This window comes from Lactuca serriola, chromosome 1, assembly GCF_051521515.1.
Source record: "Lactuca serriola cultivar US96UC23 chromosome 1, Lser_US96UC23_V15, whole genome shotgun sequence".
Lineage (NCBI taxonomy): Eukaryota > Viridiplantae > Streptophyta > Magnoliopsida > Asterales > Asteraceae > Lactuca > Lactuca serriola.
The window spans coordinates 74,383,137-74,410,085 of NC_136408.1; the positions used below are offsets into that span (position 1 = coordinate 74,383,137).

The 26,949-nt window shown below is 33.4% G+C and overlaps 1 long non-coding RNA gene across 1 annotated transcript; it reads left to right on the plus strand.

Annotated features, from left to right (window-relative positions):
• The first annotated feature begins 8,647 nt into the window (after window positions 1-8,647).
• On the plus strand, window positions 8,648-10,290 carry LOC145069458 (uncharacterized). Its single transcript, XR_013689514.1, has 5 exons — window positions 8,648-8,805; window positions 9,195-9,449; window positions 9,780-9,908; window positions 10,061-10,122; window positions 10,213-10,290. It is a non-coding gene; the product is annotated as an uncharacterized LOC145069458 (long non-coding RNA).
• Window positions 10,291-26,949: the final 16,659 nt, after the last annotated feature.

Sequence of the window (26,949 nt, forward strand, 5' to 3'; positions counted from 1 at the left end):
AATAGGTTTATAATATTACCTTGATTGTTATGTAGCAATAACAATCCCAAATCTCCTTGTATTGACTTTGGAAGGCTTAGAGTCACAAGTGTCACTCCTCTAATGGTTCACAAACACCAAGAGCAAATGGAGAAGCAAGAGAGAGAGGGAAGAGGTATAAAATTCGTTTCTAGGAACCCTAGACAAGGCATGGACGAATTCTTATGGCCTTAGGGTTATTTATATAGGTGTAGAGATTAAGTTTCAGTCCTTATCCTTATCTAGTTGCTTGCCCACCAAGCAACCATAAGATAAGCCTTGAAAACCCTTATCTTTTATCCTTTGGACGATTTCAAGGATCCTTATCTCCTTGAATTCGTTCAACCCATATTTATTATAACCATTACCATATTTTGTAACTATCACATAATTACAATTCAGCCCCTCTAGTTTAATTAATTACATTTGATCACAAAATTAATTCTTAATCAATTATTGACCAATATTAATTAAACAAATATGATTTCTCCTTTAATATATTATTCTTATAACATATTAATAAATCATAATAACCTCTCTCTTTATTTATTTCTCCAATCAAGTTGCTTTGGTGAAGGCAACCCAAAAGGACCATGCACCATCGGGTCAAGTACGTACCAAAATAGTTATGGACTTAGACACTAATCCAACACATTCACCCAAGCATCAGAATGGGAAACCTCACCTCACCTACGATCCTTATTCTGCCAACTCCTTCTATTGTGCGAGGTAAGTAACCCCATGTATTTGTGGGAGGTTGCACGGCGCAAAATGAGTGATGACTTAGGTAGTGTTTGTTTTTTGTCCGCAGATCTGCGTGACCTCTTCTGTCTGCGCCGCGCAGACCACGCGCAGACATTAGCCTTCGCAGACTGTTTGTTTTTTTGAAGGCTGCAGACCTAAAAATGTCTGCGCGCCCTCTTCTTGGCGCAGACGTGGACCAGAGTCTTCTAACATCTTCAGACATCTTCTAGCCTAAAAAAACATATATATCTTTATTTTTTTCAAGTTTTTTTTTTATTTTTTTAAATTTATATTTTTTCCAACTTTATTAATGATGAACAATTTGAAAAAAAAAATACAAAACTTAAAAAAAACGTTCGACGATACAAACATTATATTTTTGACAAATTTATAAATAAAAATTTATTATAATAATAGTCGTTGAAGTTGTTTATATAAATATGACAAAAAAATCATAATATATTCTTATGTTTTTTTGCCAAATTTTGTAAAACATTATTTAATACAATATCGTCAATTTCTCGAGAAAATATTTATGGTACTTTTTAATGGATTTAATTGAAAAAATCAAAGTTTATTTGCATCCATTTATATATCAAATTTTTTGATCACTAATTATAATGTTTACTTATAATTTTGCAACCAAAGTTGTTGGTTTTTATAAAATATATACGTTAATTTATATCATTTTTATTTTTATTTTTTATACAATAATATATAAAAGTTGATATAGATTCGTTGATTATTTATAACAAAGTCATAAAAATATTAAAAATCACTTTGAAGTTTAAAAAAATCAGTTTATTTAGATTTCAGTTTATTTAGATTTCAGTTTATTTTAATAGCCCGCAGATGTTAAAAAAACAAACAGTCTTCTTTTTTCAGACTGCAGACGTTTGGTCCACATCTTCTACTGAAGAGGTCTACAGATGTGGTCCGCAGACTGCAGACATTTTGCCTCAGAAAAAACAAACAGCACCTTAGTATATAACATAAACAGAAACATCCCCAATGCAAACCTCAATATGACTGACTCTCAGTTACAACAATTCATCTTATTTGAATTTGAGAAGATATTACAGACATGTACACCATAAAAATCAGTCTAAGATTTCATTTTCCTAAACCTACGGAAGACACTATTAGACTTTGGCAAATTCGTCTTCTTTTGGAAGAAACAAGTTATGACAAAGAGTTACTGAAACACCAGAATGAGCAGATGGTTTCACAACTAAATGATGACCAACTTTGTATTTATAACACAGTTATTGCATCAGATAAGCAGGCAAAATAAGTTCTGATATTTTTATATGGACACGGTGGAACTGGGAAAACTTTCCTTAAGACTGCATTGCTTTCATATTTTTGTTCCATTGGCAAAATTGACCTCGATGTTGCTGCTTCAGGTATAGCTTTCATTACTACTACCATCCGGAAGGACAGCTCACTCAAGGTTTAATATACCCATTGACTTCATTGACAAGACAACATGTAACATTAGAAAAGGGACATCGCTTACAGAACTAATTCAGAAGACATCAATTCTTATATGGGTTGAGGCACCAATGAGTGACAGACGGTGCTTTGAGTTCTTAGACAGTTCATTGAAAGATACCCTAGAATGTGAAACCAAATTTTTCGGTGGACTGTCTGTTTTGTTAGGTGGTGATTTTCGTTAGACATTACCCACTTCCCCAAAAAAGCACCACATTACAAATCATAGGGTTAACTTTACCAAACTCATACCTATGGCCATCTTTTACAATACACAAACTTACCCGTAATATGAGATTGCTAAATGATGACTCATGCTCTATGACAGATTTCACTATCTCAAAATTTGCAGCTTGGTTAATCATTATTGGAGATAGAGACATAGGCCAACCAGATCCCACTGATGATGAATACACAAAATGGATTGATATCCCATCCTCACTTCTTATACGCCGAGGAGACAAGGCATTGGAAAAGTTAATACATTTTGTTTACGGAGACGAGATTTTGAAACATCCATCTGCCTCCACTCTATCGGTTGGGGCAATTGTTTGTCCTAAATATGATACCACTTATGAAATAAAGAAAGTTATTTTGAAGGTTTCTCCTAGAGAAACAAAATTTTACAAAAGTGTTGATGCCATCATGTCAAACGGAATTCAATTTGTAGAATTTGAAGCTTTCTATCCAGTTGAATATTTGAATCAATTGAACTTTGTCAGTGTACTTCCTCATGAATTATCACTCAAAATTGGCACACCCATCATGGTTTTAATAAACATTAACCAAAGGGAATGGTTGTGCAATGGTACACGATTAATGGTATCTCAGTTGCTACCAAATGTAATAGTTGCAACTATCATTTCTGGAACATGCATTGGGAACCAAGAATATATACCTCGTATTAAATTTATCCACAAAGCTCCAAACATACTGTTCACTTCTATCAGACAACAATTTCAAGTAAAGGTTTGCTATGTTATGACAATTAACAAAAGTCAGGATCGGTCGTTAAAGAAGATTGGTGTTTACCTACCTCAATCGGTTTTCACACATGGTCAACTTTATGTTGCTTTGTCTCAAGCCACATCTCCAGACTCTATTAAAGTTCTCATACACCCTAATGCTAACAGTAGACACAACAAAACAAAAAATGGTGTGTTTAAGGATTTCTTGCACAAGGTTAATAATAATGAGGTCAACTTAAAAACCATCTCCTACAAACAAAAATCAACTTATAATAGCCATTTCTTTTGTTTCGATTTTTTAATTACTACCCAAACACACATGTTTATTACCTCTGCCATCATTTTCTAACATTTCTGTCCCACTTCACTTTGAGTAAAAGGACATCCATTTCCATGCTTTTACTCCTTTAACAGTCCCAGCTGAGAAATATGTATCATTCCTATACATACTATCTAACATTTCTGTCTCATCTTACATTCAAGTCACATCCATTAGCCATTTCCTTTATTTGACTCTTTTAATAAGTGCCCAAAACACACACATTTATCGCTTCTTCCAAGAATTGCTAACATTTCTTTCTGATTTCACTTTTAGATGAGGGATATCCATTGCCTTAGTTTTACTCATTTAACAATTCCAAACCACAAGTACTTATCATTTCCAAAAATAGTTACTAACATTTCTCGGTGGTTTCATTGTGACGTCATAACCATGTTTGAGAATATAACAACAATTTTAGAATTTGGCAATGCATCTCCTGTAACAGAACTACATGTACGAATCTTACGTTCCTGGACACTAGAATACCGAACTTACGGACTTTGTTTTTGGCTGTCGACAAATATGTAAGTTTGCACACATTGTTATTAAACTTTATTTATTGCATACACATAATAAAGTCTTTCATAATATTTTTCCCATTTAAGGGTGATGATATTCAGATTCTTGGACAACGAAAAGATCAAGGATATGTGCAATATGTGTTCACTGTCTCAAAGTGTTATGTAATTTCTAAATATGATTGCGGAGAACTGTATTCTTACCAAAAGTGGTTGGACAAATCAATATTCATTGTTGTTGGTACGGCTTCATCTATCAGACAAATTCCTGACACAATCACCATCCACAAATATTGGTTCTATTTTATATCAAAAAAATCAAATACCCGACTATGTCAACCTATGTCCATGTATTAACCCATATTAATACCTTATCTCACCTTCTTAACTAACTCATACTAGTCATATTTGAATCCACATAATTCTTGCACATTTATAACTCCAAACTCTGTTTTACACCATTCATTATGTAGACTTTCTAGGAATATTTGTCAAATTTGTGAATTGTACCAAGAAAGACAGCAACCATTCACCCTTCTTATCCTCTCAAACGATCCGTAAGCAACTGACTTGTTCAAATACATTTGTATTCTCATTTGTTATACCTAACGCACTTGAATTCCAGTGGTGAAGAAATTACTACCAGCTTATAAGAAAGAATGCACAGACATACCTGAAAGGTTCAATCATTCTGCTATTAAAAATGCACCTAGTCCAGTTTTACTTGCTATAACAAATGTTAAAGTTACACTTGTTGCCGGTACGTCCCCATCAAAACATCTTCACGTATAGACACTCATAAAACAATTATAAGTAAAGAAACAAAATCTAAAACAATTACAATAATCTTATTTTCAGGTACACTGAGACTAGGAACAACAAGTATGAGTCACATGTACATCAATCCACCTATCAGAGACGTAACCGCACTTCTCGAGAGGTAATACATAAGAACGTTATTTGCATCAATTCTAATGAATAGATTGCTTATAGAAACTGAACAAATCCAACTTCAAAACCCATATTTGGACTAACTATATCATTACACGACATGAATCGAAAAACCCATTCTGAACTTCTGGTATGGTCTCATTCTAACAGTACCTACTCAAACCTTTATTTATCTAATTTATTTAACACATCGAGCAATCACTTTCTAAGCGACCAACATAACATAAATAACATGTTGTAGGAAAATGCTTTCACTGTCAACATCTAACCAACATAACATAAATAACCTGTTGTAGGAAAAGACTTTCGTTGTCAACATATGTGATGGACTTCACATTTACATACACTTAATATCAGGTAATCTGTCCTGATTGCAAAACACCAACTTTCAAACAAGGAAAGAATTGGTTCTACCCATCAGATGGAATACTTAAATCTCCATGTTCAATGTAATTTATTGTAACCACATAACACAATTATTATGATTATAAATTTTATGCAACCTAAAATTATTTATATCTATAGATTCAAACTTGTTGCAACAATAGCTGACCAAACCGACTCTATGAACGCCATACTATCTGACAATGTTACACAAAAGCTATTAGGAGCACGATTGGATGAATTGATAACAAAAGACAATATTGATCATTGGAAAACATTGACATTGCTATCTGAGAAAAGTAAAAGTTTTCCAATCAGAATGACAGTGCGTATGACGAAAACATCCACGCATAACAACATTCGCTTCATGATACATGGCGTTGAAGACAATGTGGTTCAACAACCTCTAGTTCTTACAACACCTCCCACAAACATTTCATTACCCTCAGACCCAGTGGACCAAACAAGCACATCATCATCGAAACCTGAACCTTCCAAAGTTAGAAGGGCTTTAACATTTAATAAGATAGGTAAACCACATTACTCACATTACACGTACATCCACAAAACAATTGATTCTTTCTTTTCTTGACTTATAGATGTAGAAGAATCTATGTCACAAGCAAAACATCAACGTCATCCATGACAACTCCTTTATCTCACCTTTTGTGTTTCCTAATACTTACTATGACTTCCAAACTCTAATAGCTTTTGTATATCAAATATTTGTGTGTAATATCCGAACTATAACAAGTAAATCCTCTACATCTGTAGAAATTTTATGTAAGTTAATGTGACTATAAAAAAATGACCTTTTAGTAGGTTCATGCTCACACTTTATCCAACTTATATTATAAAAATTGTTCCCTTTTGGAATAAAAAAAAAGTAAGTAGAAACATTTTTTATTCATCATTCAATTTTTAGTCCTCCCAAAAAAAATTGAGATGGTAATTCATACCTCCATATAAGGTTCATATGTTACTTCCATCATAAAGTTAAACATCATCTTTGACAGAAGAATTATTATCGATCAGACCAAACTAAAGTAAAAAAAAATGCAGACATATTCAATATTAAAACCACACTTCCTTTCAATAAAGCTTACAAGAAAAATCAAGCTGAAATCAAAGATGCAATCACATGTCACAAAAAGATAATGAAGAACATGCTAACTAGGTAGAAAGTAGCATCCTTTTTTTTGCATGTCATCTGACTCTCCGCTGAACATCAAAGTAGTATGTATATTTGTTTTTTTTTCATGACTCACTTATTCCAACCACCTTATTAAACTCATCTAAATAAATAACAAGTTTTGTACTCTATGTTTTATATACATACATGTTCTCCAATCCGCCTATCTAGAAGTAAATTAAATACATTAATATCAATGTAATAATACTTTGACATATAGTAAAGTATTATCGTTTTCCTTGTAGCTCATTGTTGATGTACCTTACAACTGAAAACCTCTCTGCAACCCGCGCCAAAGGCACGGGAAACTTCCCCTAGTTATATATAATTTTTCACTCGTAAATTTTGTAGAAACGACAATTATATATAATCAAACAAAGACTAACAAGAAGCTAGCACAAGAAGAAGGTCTAAACCACTACAAGAAAGCAAGAGTTGGGCTTTGGAGCCACAACATCCAATCAAAAGACTATTTGGACCTATTAGAACACCAAAGGAAAGAATGAAAAACAATGTTATAAACATTATGACACTTCTTTGGTTGTTCGTTACCAAAGATGCTCTTATTTCGAAACATCCGTAAGAACTACCAAGCAATAAAGAACATTTCTTCCAAAACATCTGTAAACTTCTTCATCAATCTAACATTCTCAAACCAATCTACCCAATCGATGGTCGAATTAAAATCATGATCCTCCAATCCCCACCATTTCAAAATTTTATCCAAAACTGTTTTAGCAACCAAGCAGAAAAAGAACATGTGATGCATCGATTCTACTATACTTACAAATCGGGCACATGATCGATTGAATACCCAACTCTTTCAAAGACAAATTATGTCTATTAGGCAGCTTGTCCACAAACATTTTCACTCATAATTTATCGGTAAAACTATTAAGATTATAGTTATAGTATATGTCTGATTTATTATATAATTCAAAATAATATAATAATTATATTAATTTATTATAAAAAATATTATTTTATTTTTAGTAACAACATAATTATTCTATTATTATACATATTTTTAAAAAAAATTAACTATATAATTATAATATTATATAACGTATTAAATCTAGATATGGCTTATGTATAGTTTATAAATTCAAGTTGCGGGTCTCATAGTTTAGGTGAGCTCCGAGTCTCCGACACCAGGCGATCTCAAGGTGATGTCGATTTGGAGTCGCCACCACCTCCTTCCAATCTACTTTAAACACGAACCACTCCACCAGCCATGACCATTCTATTACACAACAGAAACCCTAAAATAAAACCGTTTAATTAAAGGAAGAAGCAACGGTGTAGGCTAGCGATAGACGGGGCCACAAACTCTAGAAAGGTGTGGATTTTGCCGAAAAGGACTCACACTTTTTAAGTTATTCACATTATTTAGTTTTAAGTCCTGTTGATTCCTCCCACATGTCCCCCGCTCCTGTACCCCGCCGCCCATTCCTAATCCCTACCCCACCGTCACTTCCAATTTTCAAATTTCCACTCGCAAAACATATCGACTAACGTCTTTTTATGACATATTTGATATGCTTAAATGAAATAATGAGTCATACATATTAAACAAATATTATAACGAAGTGATATATTATTTAATCGAGCTTCTAACAATGATAATAATAATTAATTATACTAACACATATCTACACAAAATTAAACTAATAAATAAAGGTGAAATTATCGTTCTGCAAAATATGGTTTACTAACTTAATTTCTATTAATCGAACAAAACTAGATAACAATATATATATATATATATATATATATATATATATATATATATATATATATATATATATATATATTACCTTATAAAGCATCTTTGGTCAAACGCTGAAAATTAAGTCGTACAAAACCATAATGCAATATTTACAATGAATTTATGCAGTGCAATGTTGTTTGGTCAATAAAGTGAAAAAGTCACAGATAAAGACGGTATCTCTTAACTGAACAAACTCTTCTAAAACATGAATTCGTCAAAATTGAATTGGTCCTTGCGTTATTCAGCCTATAAAATTGGTCAACAAGAGATGCACGCCTCCACAAACCCTACACTCTTTCACCCCATATGTTGCCCGCCCCTCTGCTTCAGTACCATCTCTTCTGAAACTTTGGCCACCACTACGACCATTGCAGCAGAACTCAACCAACAATTGTTGTTATCATCTGCATCACCTTTAACCACTAAATTCATGTATTTTTTTGGTACGCCTCTCTCTCTCTCACACACACACACATCCAATTGAAAACCCTAATTCTGCAGATGCTTTCTATTCATTGATTTCTCTCTTTTGGGGTCTCTTATTCCTTCTAGTTTTGTTATTCGGTTTCTCTTCTTTTAAATGATTAAATCCTTAACTTTTACTCCTTTTTCTTTCCCTAAAACTTGTAAGGGTTGTTAACTGGTTGATCGATTGCAACAGATGGAAACATGTTTTATTTCGAATTCGAACTACTAACAAATACAATACTTTCTTTTCCTTCACACACACTCTCTCTAAGAAGATACAGATAAAACTCGATATGAGCTCACTAGGACTTTTATAGTACAACCGGATTTGAACCACTAGGACTTTGGTGTGTTTTTTTTGCAGCTAAACACGAAGGGAAAAAAAAAGCAGATGCCTCCTTTTTTTCTTCTTTCTTGGTCCGATGAAGGTTTTGGTTTAGGGTCTCGATGGTGCTGACTTATTCGTCAATTGGCAAGGGGGTGGTCTTGGTGGTTTAAGGAGGTTGTAATAGGATGCAATTTTCAGTGGTGGAGGAGATTAAGGTAGGCTGTGATGGTGGCGATATAAGGTGGTTTTGGTGTTGAGTGTGATGCCAGAAGTGATGACAGGTGATATAAGGTAAAGTTTGTTTTGTATAATCCACCACCAACCACCACTCTCTACCGTTTCTTTATATCGATCTCTCTTTTTCACTTCCTTGCTAATGTATGGTTCTGTTGAATTTGATGGAAAAAAATTGAGGTTAAGAGTTGTAGCATATGTGATCTAATTTTCTGGGTTTTTTTATGGTTTTTTTATTATAGTCCTTTCCAAATCAGCATGCCGTCTGGTTATTCAAAACAATCATCATCCAAATCTAGCCCAAATTTTATAATTGACATTTGGTTATTCAATTTTACTTTTGTAATTAGTTAATTTAACTTTTGATAGTTGGTATTCTTAATACAGCATCCATTCCATTCAACAAGCCAAATACGAATGTATTACAACTGTTTTTGCACAAACAAGTGATACTATTTGTGGTACAAAGTTGTTGAGATCCATATGCAAGCATATCATCACAAAAAGAAGAAAAAGGTTAGACAACTTTGTCCTTATGAAATTTCAAGAATTAGATGATGATCATGTCTTATTTTCTTATCGGCTTGACTTTTTTTTCTTGAAATAATAATTAATCTTATTACTTAACATGGAACGAGAAACTTGATGACTGTAACTTTATCTTCCAGGCATATCCTATAAACCTTAACAATGCAACAAAGCATACAGTTTCCTGTATCAAAGCTTATAGGTATGTCATTTATTGTATATATTTAATCTATTTGTAAAATTGTGAAAGTAAGTTTATTCACTAATATTATTGTAACATCCGGACTCCCAGGTATATTATTATATTCTTTTATTTTTGGAGGATGTGAAGGGACTCGACGAGTTGGTGCTTAGACTCGCCAAGTAGGGTCGCAGATTCTTATTTGGGTTCATGGCTGGACTCGGCGAGTTCATGAGTGGACTCGGCGAGTCCACGCTGTTTAATGAAACCCCAATTTCCTGGGTTTGCGACCTATTTAAAGGCCCTTAGGGCCGTCATTTGTGGCTACCAAACCCCAGAGAGAAACCGTAAAGGAGCTAGAGCGTTTTTGAGAGGATAGGAGCCATTTCTTGATCTTTGTGGTTGATTCTTGCAAGAAGGAGGTGTTTCCAGCTTAGAGGAGACCAAAGAGGTTGTGCATCTGTGGATTTCGAGCAAGAGACTTCATCTTTGAGGTATTATATCGCCCCTTTATCTGTTTTGTTGAAGGAATCCATAGATGTAGAGTTTTATGACCTTTATTGGAAGAAAATTGTGAGGATATGGCCCCTATTCACTTTGAGACTTTAGATCTGGACCCATAGTGGTCTAAAGAGCTTATCTCAGTTTGCTTTATGTTGAGTTATGGAGGTGTTGAGCTATGGATGTTACTTTTGGGGCTAAATCACCAAGAGAAGCCTCCTAGACGTCCCATGAGTGTCAAGATTCGAACTTTACGTGTTTATCAGGCTTGGGAAGGTCAGATCTTCGGATCCAAGGAATAGATCTGACCTTAGGAGGCCATTTGAGTTTGTGCATGGCATGAACTCGCCGAGTCCAAGGGCAGACTTGACGAGTAGGGTAGGGTTTCCCGTAAATCACTCAGTAAGTGGACTTGCCGAGTTGGGGGAATAACTCAGTGAGTCATAGGGGGATTAGAGGACTGGAGTTCATAGCGGAACTCGCCGAGTTGATCTTGAGACTCGGCGAGTTGAGTCGGGGTGGCCCTGCGATTCATGCCAGGTGTGACTCGTCGAGCAAGGGGAGGAACTCGACGTGCCAAGCGAGACTAGAGAGTTAGTGGACACGTGTAGACTCGCCGATTCGCCCAAGTGCACTCGACGAGTCGGGTCAAAGTTTGACCATTGACTTTTATTGACTTGTAGGATTTGGTCAACAATGTGGCCTTTGAGCTAAAAGAGGGGTAAAATGGAATTTTGCCTTCTGAGGGTGCCTAGAGAGGGTTGAGTCTAGTCCCGAGAGTTATATTTATGAGAATATTTACTTTATGTGATTGGGCGGAGGCTAGATCGTATTTCTACCGAGTCAGAGATTTACTGAGACATCTGAGGTGAGTCTTCTCACTATACTTTACCTAGTGTGGTACAGAGATATGTGATAGTGTATTTTAGAGTTATGTGCCAGTACATTTGCATGTTATTTATGTGTTGAGATTTATTGTGATATGTGATATGCATGATTCAGAGTATATAGAGTAGGACCAATAGGTCCATAGAGCTAGGGCCAAAGGGCCCATAGAGAGTTGGGACTGGAAGGTTCCACTGAGACACATTGACCATAGGATCAAGAGAGTTATTGCCTCAAGTGGCTAATATGTGTTAGAGTGGTATTTTGGGGAACTCACTAAGCAATTATGCTTACAGTGTTATGTGTTGTGTTTCAGGTACCAGCGATGATCGCGGGAAGACGTCAGCATGACTCGTACATACGCACACTGGAGTACATATGTTTTGATCTTGGGGTTTTGTATTAAGATAATGATTATACAATGTTTTAAAATATGGATGTGAATGAAATTATATGGTTTTTAAAATGCGAAAAATTGTTTAAATTTTTACGGTGTTACAAATATGCTCAATTCTTGCAAGGGGTAATTATTTTTTTTTTTTTTGGCTTTTAATGTTAGAAACTGAATCTATGTGTTTGGTATTTATATTGTGAATTTCAAGTGAGTGAAATAGAAGGGAATAATGTCTATTATATTGGGAGCTTTATTTGGTCATATATCTAATTCTTAAGGTTTTATGTCCGGTTTTCTTACAAGATAACCTAATAAAAATCACTTTTCTACCAATTACCCTCATTGTTTGTTTTTTTTTTTCAAATATGCGGTAGTGTTTCTATGTTTTAACCATGGTCAAGAACAATGGAACAATGACTATCATCTTGGGAGGACCAGTAGGTGTTGGATCTATATTTAAATCACCATTATTTTTTTAGAATGTAGCCGAGAAACCATATTTGTATGTAAGGTAAACTTGAACTGAAGGGAGATTTTCCTTTTTACCAAATTAACAAAACAATATGTTTTTGGAGCAGATTATTGAAAGTGGGACATCTTACCAGACGTCTTTCAACATATATCTTCAACCGAATCCATGTGGTAAATACTCTCTTTCCAATTTTGCTTCCATGACCTATGCCAGCCCTCATGTTATGTCTTCAACTACCTCTGCTCAATTAGCATGTAAATTATGTACATTTTAAACATTTACATGAAGCCTTTATGTTTTGTTCTAACTACCTGATGGTGAATTAGCATGTCAATCGTTTACATTTTTATAATTTTGATTGTGCTATAGGGATGTAGACTAAATGAGTGTGGGTTGGACTCTGTCACCTATGATGAAGATTGAAGGGGGCATCAGGGAATGAGTTTTGCATGTTACAAATGTGGTTAGGAATGCTATTCATATTGTATCTGTGTTCACATCATATATTTTTTAATATGTACCCTTTCAATGCCTCTTTTCAAATTTCACGTAACATATAAGTTTTCTAATAGATTGTATTGTGCGACTGTGTATGTGTATCTGGGAACAAAATATTTTTATAACTTGAAGTGTTACTAATTTGTATTTTTTTGAACAAAAAAACTTTTCTTCTATTCTTAGGTTCCTCATTTTTTTAAAAATGTTGAGTCGTTACTAGGAAATCATCATATATGTATGTTGTTCAAGCAATACAAGTTGAAATATGACCAATGCGCTAGGTGAATTCAAGGTGCTCAAATAGTATTAAATTATCATATTTTTTAGTATCAAATATAACATGAGTATATGCGAAACATCTCCACAAAATAAGGCATTGTCCTTAATAGTTTGTTGTATGAATAATAATTATTTTCTTACACAACATCAAATTGTCTACTGTCCATACTCTATATTATTATTATACGATTATAATTAGGGTAAATGACACAAAAAACACTTTTTTTACACAGAAATTCGATTTTGACAGTGTGTTTTTTTTGTGTCAATTTTGATACTGTGTTTTCTAATTTGTTACAATTCTGACCACTTGACCGGTTAACCAGGTTGAATGCTGACGTGGCATGATCACGTGTCAGTTTTGATGACGTGGCATGCTGACATGATATGCTGACGTGTCAAAATTGAATTTTTTTTTCTCATAAAAAACACTAAGTTTTCATTTTTTTCGATTTTGACACTACTTTTAATTTTTTCTTTCAACTTTGACACTATGTTTTTTTGTTCCAAATCAAACATCATTTTTTTCCAATTTTGTTCAATGTTGACAATTTTCTATTTGAAACCGTATAAATAATTTTTTAATACATTTAAACCGTATAAATATGTTTTTTTTTCATTTAAAAACCATAACTTTGTATAAATACATTTTTTTTACACTCAAACCATATTTTTATGTATAAATATGTATTAGCTATATAAAAATTGTATTTTATATTAATATGCAACTTTAAAATGTGTTTGAAGGTTTATAGGCGTGTAGTTGATCAAAATTTGGATATCAAGTTTGCAACCCATCAAATTTTTACATCTTATTAGAAGCTTATGGTTAGTTTGATTCTTATGATATAACTAATGCTTTAAATGTAAGAAAAAAACACCTTGTATTTAATTAAAAATGTGGTTTTTAAACGAAAAAAATATGTTTATACGGTTTAAAATGTAATAAAAAAATATATTTATACGGTTTCAAATGGAAAATAGACAAAATTGAACAAAATTTGATAAATGATGTTCGATGGGAACAAAAAAAACATAGTGTCAAAATTAAAATAAAAAATTAAACTTAGTGTCAAATTCAAAAAAAAGTTAAAACTTAGTGTTTTTTGTGGAAAAAAAAATCAATTTTGATACGTCAGCATATCATGTTAGTATGCCACGTCATCAAAACTGACACGTCATCAGGCCACGTCAGCATGTAACCTGGTTAACCGGTCAAGTGGTCAGAATTGTAACGAATTGGAAAACACAGTGTCAAAATTGACACAAAAAATTACACGGTGTCAAAATCGAATTTCTGTGTAAAAATAGTGTTTTTTGTGCCATTTACCCTTATAATTATAAGGAATATAACTTAGGAGATAAAAATATAAAGAGGCATAGATATTCCGCTAACCGTGTTCGTGTTCGACTGTGGTTTTAAAACGTCGATAATTATAAATCATTCAATTTACAATATAGACTAAAAATATTTTAAATTTAACATTAAAGAAAATTACAAATATGGTCATATGATATATATATATATATATATATATATATATATATATATATATATATATATATATATATATATATATATATATATATGGTTAAGGGAAAAAAAGTTAGTTTTTTATACCGAACTTGCAAAATCTAACAAATTTAAAGATGAAAAATATAATTTACTCAATATAAATTTATCATTATAGAAGTCGGACAAAACAATTTATTTTTGGTTTGACAATTAAAAAATATTTTATGGTTAACCATTAAAAAGTTTGTTGTTTTTTTTTTTCAAATAAATCCACATAAATTTTTAATTATATTAAAAACAAAATAATAACATACGTTTATTTTTAAACAAAACAATAATATACTTTTAATTATGTTTTTTCCTCTAAATTTACAAATGAAAAAAATACTTTTTTCAAATATATACTTATGAATTAGAAAATGATCTATTTTCAAAACAATAGATGAAGCATATACCCAACCTTTAAAAAGACAAAAAATACATTAAAGAATACGTTGTGCGTCAAAAATAACATGAGTCATTGAATTAAAACTAATGATTACCGAATGTTTGTTGATATCTTATTTTCAAGATAACATTTTAATATAATATATTTCCCAAAGCAAAATAATCTTTGGATTGAAACTAATCATTGTTTCCCAAAAAAAATTATCGAAATAAGCTATTTACAACCGTCGCTTAGCGCGGGTAAAACGACTACTATATATATATATATATATATATATATATATATATATATATATATATATATATATATATATATATATATACAGAGAGAGAGAGAGATGATCATTTGAGAACTCAAAGTTTCTCGAGAACCCGAGAACTAAAAGTGGACCGTTAGATTGAAAAAATAAATGGCTAAGATGCTTAGTGGTATGTTTGTAAATAAATAGAAAATTAAGGATGCGGGGGTATCTTAATCATATTAGTAAAAGGGTATTTTAGGAATCAAAATTATAATTATAATTTCTTAAATTAATTGTCTGAATGTCTGATAAATGATATGTAAAAAAGTAAAAGCCCTCTATGTTTTCTCTCTCAATCAATGAAACCCATGAATGCTCTCTCTCACCTTCCTTCGTCATCATCGTTGCCCAAAATCTCAGGTGGTGTCTCTGTCAACCGAGAAAAAAAAATCAACGAAGACCTGATAGAGAAGGAAACTTGCTTACCTTCCCCAGTTCGTTTACTGACTCAATTTCTCCCTTTCTTCCATCATTCCCAATCGGAGAAGAAATCAACATCCAACTCTGCCTCTTCTCACCGTCACCGACAGTTGATCTATGTCTGATCTCTTTCACACTCTCTCAATGTCACCGATGATTGTTCTATGCCTTATCTTCGTCGATTTATTTGTATTTCCACCTTATCTCTAGTTCAATTTTTGTACAATGTTCAGATCTGGAATTGTATTTTATCACCACGGCCAGATATATGAACATCAAAGGTATAACTTCTTTAGCTTTTTTATATTGATTTTTGTAGCAATCTCGAACAATCTACAATTGATTCGAAATCAACGCTTTTTTCTTATATAAGTTTTCTAATAATGATGAAGGCAGAAAATACCGATCTCTCGATCTCAATCTCGATCGATCCCACAATATGCTAAAATCCATAACTCACATAGTAGAGATTGACGATCGGCCACAACGGATTTTGCAACCGATGTTTTATTCTCTGTTTCTCATTTGGAGTGAAAAGATTTGTGATCCTAATTTGAAATCGAAGAAATGGAACACAGGCAATTGTTCATGTCTGAGTTGAGCGTCGAAAGAGGTGCGTTGCTAATACATCAGTTTTGATGATTGATTTACCAGATTATGTTTTTTTTTGTATATATGAATATTTGATTTGGTGATCTTTGAATTTATTGTTTTCTATGGCGTAAATCTACCTCAATGGTTAATAATTTGTTGAACGTCGATTCCACTTGTATTCTCGCCGATCAGGTCGATCTAAAACAAAACTAGCGACTTTAATCGACCTTAGAAGGCCGATTTCCTTGGCTGATGGTGAATAGAGCTTCAAAAGTCAAATCTGTTATCTTTGGCTGCGAATCCCGCAGCTACTCTAGCCAACGAATCTACTCCAAGCGACTCCACTCACAGGTTCGATTCCACTTCCGACAATTCCACTCATATGTTCGATTCCAATGTGTGACATCCCATTTTCATGGCCAGAAAAGACCGATTTTTCTTATGCTTTATAAAAATCAGAGTACTTCTTTTAATAAAAATGCTGCGAAATTTGTTCCCAGAAAAACATGATAAATACGTTATCAAAGCATTTTCGAAGAAATGTATTTTTATTCATTTAAAACATTTGGGATGTCATCGTCAATACAGAAACATAAGCATAAACAGAACTTACATTCATTTACACTAGTGATCTACATCTCTTTTAAATCTCTCTGAGCAAAGTAGCTTCGTATCGACACCTGTGATACAAATAAGCTGGAGTGGGTCAGGTTGGGAAACTTGGTGAGTACATAGGGTTTTCAACCCACAATAATATAATTATTATATTTAAACATCAAACAATCAACCCGATTACCCATCCCTGTTATCTTCTTTAATATTCCTTAAAGAGTTATCTTAAGGGTCATCTCCTATATCATATTTACCTCTCATCTTTTTACCTCACATTTCCTTATATGCTCGTTCCTAAGGCATGAATACGTAGTTACAACGTCGCCTGAACTCGTAATTCATAGTAAGGGTTAGAGTATCATCACATGAATATACAGTTACAACATCACATGGACTTAGGAATGGCAATGGGGCGGGTTCGGGGCGGGGCATGGATTCCCAAACCCGCCCCGATAACTTTCGGGTATCTTATCGGGGCGCCCCATTGGGTTTCAGGTTTCCCCGTCGGGTTTCGGGTATCTTATCGGGTTTACAACAATTGATAACGAAATCTTTATTCTCTTTTAGGGTACCCCAATGTCTTATAAAATATACATGTTCTAGCAACTCTTTTAAATTAAAAACATGATGCATCACTTTAATAAAATAAACTAGACGTTATATTAAAAATTATTTGATTTAAGTTTTGTTTAATATATCAAAACACATAAAAATGATCATTAACACCAGATTGTTAATAACTAAAAAAATTGTCCACAATAAGTATTTTATATTTGAAGGCGTACAATTAACCGCAAAAATTTTTAAACATTATATATATATATATATATATATATATATATATATATATATATATATATATATATATATAATCGGGGCGGGGCGGGTCGGGGCGAGGATAACCCACTCCCTGCCCCGAACCCGATAAAAAACCCGATAACGACCCGTTACCCGACCCGAAATGATCGGGTTTCCCATCGGGTTCGGGCTTTTTTGCCATCCCTACATGGACTCGTAATTCATCACCTACAGGTTATAAGTCTGTTGGTGTTTCCACGGGTTGTCTAGAATAGTCCGTGGTCGCCATCTATACTCTAGTAGATGACTACATCTCCAAATTGTCGGACAAGGTTATAATATCTTTCATCCTACATCACCGATTCATCATCACCTATCCACACCTAATTATCATCACCTATCTCTCATCGTTTTATTTCATCACACACCAACTATTTCATCTACCCATGTTTTATCCCAACATATTTGTAGATATAAAAAAATACATATTTAAAACATTTAAAACATGTATAAAATCATTCATCCATCATAGACAACAAGTATTCAGATAATACGCACACATAGCACGTAATTTATATAAAATACTTCATATCTATGTGTAAGATGAAAGGGATCATGCACTCACTTGAAAATGTAGTGAATCTGAACTCAGACAGCGTTTCGCTTCTTAAAAATAATTTCCTTCGATGAAACCTACTATTATTACCACTAGAGTTTAGTCTATTATTCGCCGAGACTAACTAATAGTCTAGCTATTATTACTATTATATAAGCGTTAAACAATACTTATATAACCCATAATAATAGCCCAAGTATTTATTATAAGTTCCTAATAACGTTACTATAATTAAATAAATAATATATTAAAAATAGCGTAGGCGTAGCTCACTTACAGCGGGTTTTATAGAAAACCGGGCTTTGCTTGGAGCAGCGTTCCCGAGCTGAAAAGCTCTTCTTCTCGGAGCCGTTGAGCACTCCAGGGCTTCCGCCTCGTGCTAGAGAGGTTCCCTAGGCTTTTCGGGGGTTTCGGGGCTAGAGAAAGGTTCTAGAGAGAGAGTAAAGAGAATAAAGAATGGGAAAGGTGTGAAGAAAATGAGGCGGGAGAGGTTCTATTTATAAGGTGAAAAATGGTTGAACTTGGGGCCACATGTCACCATCTAGTGGCAAGACTTTGGGAGAAAGCAATGGCCAAGATTGTGCAACGTCACCCATTTTCGCACAACACACTTCTGACTTCTAAAATTCGTAACTTTCACATACGAAGTCAGATTTGGGAGTTCTTTTTATGGACGCTTTCGGTTTAACGTATACTACAACTTTGGTTTAGATTACTAAGGCCAAAAAGTCCTCCATCGTAAATTCACTATTTACGTCTCCCGGTGTCGTGTCGGTTTTGCCGTAAAACTTCGACGGACCATAACTTCTTCGTTATAACTCGGATTTCGGTGTTCTTTATATGTACAGAACCCTTGAGATGTATTCTACAACTTGGTTAAGATTATTCTAAATAATCTATTGTAGAAAAGTCATTTTCGACCCCTGTTATCTCTAAATTGACTAGCCCGGATTTACGGGCGTTACAATTATCTCCCCCCTTAGGATGATTACATCCCGGAATCATCAACGAAACAGGGATCACATGATGACTCCATACGTTATCTCTTCATCTTAAGTAATAACTGTAACTTTGATGTTTCTTCGAACAAGTATCTAACTCTAAGACTTCCTGATTGTAGGCGGTGCTTGATCTTGCACTTGCTCCCTATCTCACGTTAGACTCCAAATTATGAGCTTCAAGTCACAATCTCGATCCTTTGTGGAGACTGCTTCTTCGTAACAAACTTAAGATAAGTTACTTTATTACTACAATGAACCGATGTGTCATATTCTAATGACTTATTATCGTATGTTCCTATACTTAGACTTAGGTCTCTTAGAGTCTTCCAGAACAGACTATACATTTCTTCATGTTCTAATCACATCTTAAAAGGTAGCATTTCTAGTTACAAGCAACTATTGTGATACCTCTACCGATCGCTTTGATTATCTTTTATTTAAATCTTCCAGCTTAAGTCAGATGCTACATCAAACTTGGTTCTCTGAACCACGAAACATACTCATCGTAGTCGGACTCAATTCGATATGACCACTAGGGTCGGAATAACAATCATCCTCTTAGTCATTACTGAAACGATGGTAACGATATATTTGAATAAAATGATATCAATTACTAGCTTCTTGGTAACCTTGTGACTTTCCCTGATCCAAGCGTGAGTCCTGTGCTTCCGGTAGTATAGGCCTCTACTACCATTCACACCTACTCATACTCGTCCCAAGTATTGTCTTGCAGTTTTTCCATGTCACCATACAATAAAACCACACAACAACTTAATACATCAGATAACAAAACGAAGGTTTTATATTATTTCTTGAAACGATTACATAGGTGTTCAAGTTCACCCTAGACTATGCATCTACTAGGCTACATCATACGAAACTATGGCTACTGCATAATCCGATCTTCGGGTAAGAAGTCCTCATTCTTGATTCCTCACGTTGTCGTCTGCTTCATCGACGATCATGTGGAATGCCCTTGGTTTCGGCGGTGCATTTGGTCTTGCAGCTTCGTTTTTCTTTGGACAGTTCTTTGAAATAGTCTATTATTCGCCAAGACTAATTAATAGTCTAGCTATTATTACTATTATATGAGCGTTAAACAATACTTATATAACCCATAATAATAGCCCAAGTACTTATTATAAGTTCCTAATAACGTTACTATAATTAAATAAATAATATATTAAAAATAGCGTAGGCGTAGCTCACTTACAGCGGGTTTTATAGAAAACCGGGCTTTGCTTGGAGCAGCGTTCCCGAGCTGAAAAGCTCTTCTTCTCGGAGCCGTTGAGCACTCCAGGGCTTCCGCCTCGTGCTAGAGAGGTTCCCTAGGCTTTTCGGGGGTTTCGGGGCTAGAGAAAGGTTCTAGAGAGAGAGTAAAGAGAATAAAGAATGGGAAAGGTGTGAAGAAAATGAGGCGGGAGAGGTTCTATTTATAAGGTGAAAAATGGTTGAACTTGGGGCCACATGTCACCATCTAGTGGCAAGACTTTGGGAGAAAGCAATGGCCAAGATTGTGCAACGTCACCCATTTTCGCACAACACACTTCTGACTTCTAAAATTCGTAACTTTCACATACGAAGTCCGATTTGGGAGTTCTTTTTATGGACGCTTTCGGTTTAATGTATACTACAACTTTGGTTTAGATTACTAAGGCCAAAAAGTCCTCCATCGTAAATTCACTATTTACGTCTCCCGGTGTCGTGTCGGTTTCGCCGTAAAACTTCGATGGACCATAACTTCTTCGTTATAACTCGGATTTCGGTGTTTTTTATATGTACAGAACCCTTGAGATGTATTCTACAACTTGGTTAAGATTATTCTAAATAATCTTTTGTAGAAAAGTCATTTTCGACCCCTGTTATCTCTAAATTGACTAGCCCGGATTTACGGGCGTTACACAATGCATATATGCACCTAAAATTTTATTTTATTTTTTCTAAATGCAGTTTTTTTTAAACAAAATTGCAATTTTTTTGAAAAAGAATTGCAGTTTTTAGAAAAAAAAATGGAGTTTTTTATAAAAAATTATTTTTTTCATTTTTTTTCAAAAATATATGTTTTTTATAAAAAATTAAAAAATATGCATTTAAAAAAAAATGAAAAAAATATTATTTTTAAAAAAATCTGAAATTTTGATTTATGATGTAAATTTTTAGATATTTATATTAATATATTAAATAATACAAAAAAATTAAACATTAAATGAGATTGGTAAGATGAGTTCTTGGATTCTCGGGAAACTTTGAGTTATCAACCAGCACCACCCACCACTACCACGCGTCACTACCACCCATCACTAACCACCACCACCACCAACTACCACCCACCACCCATCACTACCCACCACCCACCACCACCACTACCACCACGCACCACCATCACCACCCACCACCATCACCACCCAACCACCACCACTACCCACCTCCACCGCCCGCCACTACCACCAATAACCACTACCTACCACCCATGACCGCCACCCGCCACCACCATACGCCACCACCACCCATCACTAACTACCACCACCAACCACCACTCACCACCCATCACTACCCACCCACAACCACCACCACCACCCACCTCCACCACCCATCACCACCACCCACCACCACCCATCACCACCGCCCACCACCACCACCAACAAGCACTACCTACCACCCATCACCACCACCCACTGCCACCACCATCCACCACCACCAACCACTACCCACCACCCATCACTACCCACTACCCACCACAACTACCACCACCACCCATCACTATCCACCACCACCAACCACCACCCACCACTCATTAGTACCCACCACCCGTCACCATCACCCATTACTGTCCACCACCTGCCACCACCATCACCACCAACCACCAACCACCACCCATCACTACCCACCACCAACAACAGCAACAACCATCCGCCACCACCATCACCTGTCACCACCACCCACCTCCACCACCCATCACCATCGCATGTCACCTCCACCCATAACCACTACCTACCACCCATCACCACCACCACCCATCACTAACCACCACCACCAACCATTACCCACGACCCATCACTACCCACCACCACCACTACCACCAACCACCACCCACCACCACCATCACCACCCAACCACCACCACCCATCACTTCCCGCCACCCATCACCACTCACCACCACCTACCACCCCTCACCATAACCACCACCACCCGCCACCACCACTCATCACTACCCACCACCACCAGGCACCAACCACCACCCATCACTATCCACCACCCATTACCACCCACCACCACCACCACCCAGCACCTACCCACCACCACCAACGATCACCCGCCACCACCATCACCACCCACCATCATCACTACCTAACCAGCACCACTCGCCACCACCACCCACCACCTACCTCCACCATCCACACCCACCACCCACCAAAACCATCACCCATCACTATCACCACCACTTGGATACATATAATCATAGTTTTCGACTGAATAATTGCTTTTGTGTAATTAATCACATGTGATTATATGTATATAATCATATATTATTTGAGGTGGACATGATGCATTTTTTCCTTCTCGATTCAATAGTTGTGCTCATTTACTTAATCACATATGATTATACCTATAATCACATTTGATAAAATACAATGAGAATAACTATTGAATCGAGAAAGCAAAAATGAACAATATCCTCATAAATCATATGTGATTAGATACATATAATCACATGTGATTAAATGTATTTAATCACATATGATTTATATGTACAATATTCACATATGGTTAACATTGTAAAAGAACAACTATTGAATCAAGAATACAAAAATAAATCATGTCTACATAAATCATATGTGACTAGATACATATAATCACATGTGTATTTAGTCACATGTGATTATATGTATTTAATCACATGTGATTTATGTGGACATGATTTGTTTTCGCGTTCTTGATTCAATAGTTGCCCTCTTGTATTTAATCATAAGTGATTAAATGTATTTAATCAAATACGAATAAAATGGACAAAAAATAATTATTGAATTGAAAACGTGAAAATGAATCTTTTCCACATAAATCATATGTGATTAGATACATATAATCACATGTGATTAAATGTGATTAGATATATTTAATCGCATATGTCATTATCACGCTCTCGACTCAATAATTATTTTTTTGTCAACTTTAATCATATGTGATTAGATACATATAATCACATGTAATTATATGTATCCAATCACATATGATTTATATGAACGATATTCATTTTTGAGTTTTCGTTTCAATAATTTTTCTCATATATTTAATCATATGTGATTATAAGTATTTAATCATACGATTATAAGTATTTAGTTATATTTAATCATATATGATTAGATACATAAATCATATGTGATTAGATTCATATAATCACATGTGATTTGATGTATTTAATCACATATGATTAATGTGGATAAAGATTTGTTTTCGCGTTCTTGATTCAATATTTGTTATTGTGTATATAATCACATGTGATTGTATACAGCTAATCACATATGATTTATATAAACAAGATTCGTTTTTTCCAAATAAAACCATATGTGATTAGAAACATATAATCACATCTAATTAAATGTATTTAATCACGTATGATTAAAGTGGAAAAAACAATTATTGAATCGAGAACGTGAAAATGAATTTTGTCTAGATAAATCATATGTGATTAGATATGTATAATCATATGTGATTATATGCATTTAATCACATATGATATATGTGGACAATATCTATCTTTGTGTTCTCGATTCAATAGTTGTTCTTGTGTATATAATCATATGTGATTATATGTATCTAATCACATATGATTTATATAGACATCATTATTTTTTGTCCGTATAAATCATAGGTGACTAGATACATATAATCACATATGATTATATGTATTTAATCATATATGATTACAGTGGACAAAGAACAATTATTGAATCGAGAATGTGACAATGAATCTTAACCTTATAAATCATATATGATTGGATACATATAATCACATGTGATTATATGTATTTAATCGGATATGATTTATGTAGAGAATATTTATTTTTGTGGTTTTTACTGAATAATTACTTTTATATGTATCTAATCACAAATTATTTATATGTGATTATATGTATATAATCACATATGATTTGAGGTATATAATCACATATGATTTGAGGTGGACAAGATTCATTTTTTCCTTCTCGATTCAATAGTTATGCTCATGTACTTAATCACATACGATTATACATATAATCACATGTGATAAAATAAATGAGAACAACTATTGAATCGACAAAGCAAAAATGAATTGTGTCCACATAAATCATATGTGATTAGATTCATATAATCATACGTGATTAGATATATTTAGTCACATATGATTAATTTGGATAAAGATTTGTTTCGTGTTCTTGGTTCAATATTTGTTATCGTATATATAATCACATGTGATTGTATGTATATGATCACATATGATTTTTATAGACAAGATTCGTTTTTCCAAATAAAATGATATGTGATTAGAAATATATAATCACATCCGATTAAATGTATTTAATCACATATGATTAAAGTGGAAAAAAACAATTATTGAATCGAGAACGTGGAAATGAATCTTAGCGACATAAATCATATGTGATTAGATACACATAATCACATGTTAATATATGTATCTAATCGCATATGATTTATGTGGACAATATTCATCGTATTCTCGATTCAATAGTTGTTCTCGTGTATTTAATCAAATGTGATTAGAGTTACTAAAAAAACTATTGAATCAAGAACGTGAAAATGAATATTGTCCATATAAATATATATATATATATATATATATATATATATATATATATATATATATATATGATTAGATACATATAATCACATGTAATTAATGTATTTAATCAGATATAATTTATGTGAAAAGTATTTATTTTTGTGAAATTTGTCCAACACCCCCGCCACCAGCACATATGATTATATGTATACATATGATTTATATGGATAAGATTGACTTTTGTCTAAATAAATCATACGTGATTAGATACCTATAATCATATATGATTAAATACACAAGAATAACAAAAATGTATTTTATCCACATAAATCACATGTGATTAGACATATATAATCACATGTGATTCTATGTTTTAATCATATGTGATTTATGTAAACAAAATGCATTTTCGCGTTGCCGATTCATTAATTGTTCTCTTATATTTAATCACATGTGATTATATATATCTAATCACATATGATATGTGTGAAAAAGATTTATTTTCAAGTGTTTGATTCAATAATTATTCTCATATATATAATCACATGTGATTATATGTATTTAATCACATATGATTAATGTGGAAAAAAACAATTATTAAATTGAGAATGCGAAAACGAATCTTGTCAATATAAATCACATGGGATTGAGTACATATAATACATGTGATTAAATACATGAGAAAATTTAGTGAATTGAAAATGTGAAAACGAATTTGTTCCATATAAATCATATGTGATTGGATACGTGTAATCACATGTGATTAGATGTATCTAATCACATATGATTTATATGGACAAAATTCGTTTTCACGTTCTTGATTCAATAGTTGTCTCATGTATTTCATGTGATTAAATACACAAGAACAACTATTAAATCGAGAATATGAAAACGAATCTTGTCTATATAAATCATATGTGATTAGACACATATAATTACATATGATTAAATACATGAGACCAACTATTGAATCGAGAACATGCAAATAAATTTTGTCCACAAAAATCATATGTGGTTATATGTATTTAATCGCATATGATTTATGTTGAAAATATTAATTTTCGTGTTTTCGAATCAATAGTTAGTATCTTGTATTTAATCACATGTGATTATGTGTACTTAATCACATATGATTTAAATGGACAATATTTATTTTTACGTTTCAATTCAAAAGTTATACTCATGTATTTAATCACATGTGGTTATATATATTTAATCACATATGATATATATAGATACGATTTGTTTCACGTCTTAATTCAATAATTGCTCTCATATATTTAATTATGTATATATTTAATCACATATGATTTATCTAGACATGATTCGTTTTTTTTGTTCTACATTCGATAATTTTTCTCGTATATTTAATCATATGTGACTATATGTATAATCACATACGATTTATGTGGACAACATTAGTTTTTGCATTATCGGTCCAATAACTGTTCTCATGTATTTAATCATATGTGATTATATGTATTTAATCAAATATGACTTATATGGACATGATTCATTTTTACGCTTCGACTCAATAATTGTCAGTGTGTATTTAATAAGAGAATAATTATTAAAAAACTAACTATTAAAAAATTATTTATCAAAACATATAATTTTTTAAAAATAAATAAATAGAATATACATTAAAAAAACATTATTTAAAATAATTTTTAATTGTGGAGGGTTCGTCTACATCAAAACGACCTGATTTACCTTTCTAGGGGGAGACGCCAT